Genomic DNA, 4,143 nt, shown 5'->3' with positions numbered 1-4,143 from the left:
CATAGGTTAACTTTAATATGAATACACACAAATAATATCAGAAATCAAATAGAAGTTAGTACAAGAGACAAAATGAGGCCAGAGTTTATATTTAATTTAGTGTATAGTATGTCAGAGTGATATTCGGGATCCATCTGATCTACTAAGCTGATGTCATAAAGAGAGTTCCCAACACAGCAAAAGAAAAAAAAATCTAATTTAGTGGAAATATACATATAATCTATTCCAGTGCCTCCAGTCAAGTGCTGCTTGAAGCTGTTAATATCATCTTTGAAGACCTGCTCTTTATAGTATACAGTGGGAAAGGGGACCACAGGGGACTGTCCTCTCCCCCTCCTCTTCACCCTCTAGACTTCAGCCACTGCACAGAGACCTGCCATCTTCAGAAGTTTTCTGATGACTCTGCGGTGGTTGGATGCATCAGCAGGGATGATGAGACAGAGTACCGGGCTGTGGTCGACTCCTTTGTCACGTGGTGTGAGCAGAATCATCTGCAGCTCAACGTGGCAAAGACCAAGGAACTGATCGTGGACTTCAGGAAGACCAGGAAACACTTGACCCCTGTTTCAATCCAGGGGGTCAGTGTTGACATTGTGGAGGACTATAAATACCTTGGAGTACACATTGACAATAAACTGGACTGGGCTAAAAACACCACAGCACTTTACAGGAAGGGCCAGAGTCGTCTCTATTTTTTGAGGCGACTGAGGTCCTTCAACATCTGCCAGAAAATGCTGAGGATTTTCTATGAGTCTGTTGTGGCCAGTGCGATCCTCTATGCTGTTGCATGCTGGGGGAGCAGGCTGAGGGTCGCAGATGCCAACAGCAGTCACAAGTAACGGCGTTACTAATGGCGTTACTTTTTTCAGTAACGAGTAATCTAACTAATTACTATTCCTATCGTTACAACGCCGTTACAGTTACTAACAAGAAAATGCGGGTCCGTTACTATTTTTCAACAAACAGACGGTTGAAGCTGTGTTCAGCTTACCGCATCTTATATCAGTTGCACGGAAGTAGCTGTAAGTAATCTGGACGCTACAGCTTTAAGCAGCTGCGCGCTCCCGCGGACGGTAATCACGATCACTGTCTAGCACAACACCTGGAGCTAAGGGGGCAAAACAATCGCATGAGTGCCTCGGTGAGTATGTGTCGTCCTCCGCTCCCCTCTTGTGTGGTGTCCCACAGGACTCAGTTCTAGGCCCCCTCCTCTTCTCTTTATATCTGCTTCCTCTTGGTTCTGTACTGAGAAAGCACGGCATTCCTTTCCACTTTTATGCTGATGACTGTCAGATCTATGTCCCTCTAAAGAAAAAAGGCAGATACCTTACACAGCCATTACTTCAGTGTCTCGATGACATTAAGGCTTGGATGTCTGTTAACTTTTTAAAATTCAATGATAAAAAGACAGAGGTGATGGTTTTTGGTAGCCCCACTGAGACCCCAATGTATATTTAGATTCCCTTGGCCCAGTATGTTAAGCCAACTGTCACAAACGCTGGAGCTCGTCTTTTAACTGGCACTCGAAAGTTTGAGCACATTTCCCCTGTTTTAGCTTCACTTCACTGGCTGCCCATTTCTTTTAGGATTCATTTTAAAATTCTTTTATTTACTTTTAAAGCTCTCCATGGCCTCGCCCCATCTTATCTCTCTGAGCTGCTACAGCCTTATACACCCACCCGCTCTCTCAGGTCAGCTGATCAGCTGCTCCTGAAGATACCCAGGACTGGGCGTAAACTTAGAGGAGATCGTGCTTTTGCTGTAGCAGCTCCAAAACTGTGGAACGAGCTTCCTTTAGAGATTAGACAGGCCAGTTCTTTATCTGTTTTTAAGTCACTCTTGAAAACGCACCTCTTTACCCTGGCCTTTGACACCACGTGAGATGTTGGGTTTTTATTTTTATTTTAGTTGTTTTTAGGTGATTCGATGCTGTTTTATCTTGTTTTTGTTTTAATATAGGGCTGTTTTAATTTTATGTTTTATGTGTTTTATTTATTTATTTTGCTGTTTTCTGTTATTCTATTGTTTTAACTTATTTTCTGTACAGCACTTTGTTCCTGTGCTGGGTATTTTAAAGTGCTTTATAAATAAAATCGGATTGGAATTGGATTGGATGAGTGCTGCTGTTTGACTGAGGAAGAATAAAGTAGTCGTGGTAAGCCAATCACATGACCACTTAAACACAAAGCAACAAGGAGACATATACCATCATCAATGGTTTCCAAACGGTGAAGGAGCTGTTTTGCAACCTCTCTTTTAGCTCCACCTACTGGTGAAATTGGCTTCTGGCAATGTTAAAACTGATGGATGGATTTAGATAATATTTATTATGTTTTCTGGTATTCTTGTGTTCACAATTTCATTAGTATATCTCAGTGTGTTTCAGGTTATATTTAGCTTAAAATAGGTCATAATGTAGCTTCATGCAGCTGCTGGAAGCTGGTGATAAAAAGTTGTATGCATTATATCATCATATACGTTACATGTTTTAAATATATCTTTGTATTTATTCTCCCATTTATTCTCCAAAGCTCTGTGAATTACCTTCTGTCTGAACAGTGCTACATAAAAGTTGACATGACTTCAGATGATGATTCTTTGGCTCTAATGACTCTGTTTTGAATATTAGGGTTTGATTTTTATTTACACATTGTTTCTTGAATTCCTTTCCTTCTTCCAGTTCTTCCCTCAGTGTCTCTCCTCCAGAAGACTCCCTCCTCTCCAGTCAGCTGCCACACGACAGGTTTCTATCCTAACAGACCCTTGATGTTCTGGAGGAAAGATGGAGAGGAGCTCCATGGAGGTGTGAATCCTGGAGAGATCCTCCCAAACAATGATGAGACCTTTCAGATGAGTGTTGATCTGAATGTTTCATCAGTCAAAACTGAAGACTGGGGAAGGTACGATTGTGTGTTTCATCTCTTTGGTGGTGAGGACATCATTGTCACCAAACTGAATAAAACTGTGATCAGAACAAACTGGGGCAAAAAAATATTTAACACTGATGAAGGTGAGAGAAAAATTTTTTTTGCCCATTTTGTGGATTGTCTGTAATGTTTTTTATTTTTTTGCCCTGTTATTTTTTCTCTCCGTGTGTGCTTCCGGATGTTTCGGGTCACCTGAGGGATCGCGACCCCGGAAGTGTTTCTGTGCTAGAGGTAGCCTGACACTCATCATCCACAGCCAGCTGCAGCAGATTACGCTCGTCAAGGGAGCTGTATTTAAGACTGTGGCTGAGCTAGGGTCGATGCTGGATCGTACACGTGACTCCCTGTCAGTTTTCTAGTAAGCCTGTAAGTGCTAGTCAGCTGCGATTGTGGAGTTTTCTAAAAGCTGCCTTTGTGTGTTTTTCCCCAGGAGGATTTGTGGGAATGAGGAAGCAGCAGGTGGCTGGTTCACAGGTAACGGAGCACAGGCACGAAGAGGAAACACGGAACGGGAGTCGGGAACATACAGGGATTTATTGGCTGTCGATCTTTGCTGCACTGTAAATAAACGCACTGTTCACCGCACAGAGTCTAGCATTTGGGTCCTCTTTTCCCCACATCCCCACGGTCTGCCACGCAGACTGTCAAGAGATGTATTCTAAGACACTTCTTCAGCTGAGAATCAGAGAGGAGAAACACAGTTTTTACTTGCAGCAAGGGCAGCCACAGAGCGCCCGCACGGGAGTGAGAGCTCAGGGACTTGCGCTCTGCCACTGCCCTGGTCTTTATTTATAGACATCAGTGGGTGTTTGTTCCTTACATTGGAATGTGGATGTTCATATGTGTGTGTGTGCGTGTGTGTGTGTGGTCAGAGTGTGACCCCATAAAGACTTACCTAAACCTGCTGGTCTGGAAGTTCATCTAAACAAAAGGCACTTAGACTAAGACAGACATAGCTACGTTTATCCTACCATAAAACAATAAGAGAAGGTACGACCTCTCCCATGCTCCCATAATGTGGGTGTGAATGCCAGAACACTGGAATTCACACCAAGCCTTTGCAGACTATTAAGGATCACACATCCTATCACTACACAATCGATTATACACCTCTAAGCATATATGGTTAAATATTTCTAAGCATAAATGACAATAAACAATTCAAATCTAACAAATACAAATGCAAAAAAATATATATTCACAAGTACTTTTAAAA

This window comes from Haplochromis burtoni, unplaced genomic scaffold, assembly GCF_018398535.1.
Source record: "Haplochromis burtoni strain Fernald_Lab_line unplaced genomic scaffold, NCSU_Asbu1 Contig_731, whole genome shotgun sequence".
In the NCBI taxonomy this organism is placed as follows: Eukaryota; Metazoa; Chordata; class Actinopteri; order Cichliformes; family Cichlidae; genus Haplochromis; species Haplochromis burtoni.
The sequence above is the reverse complement of the archived record's forward strand: the minus strand, read 5'-3'. Positions refer to the sequence as shown.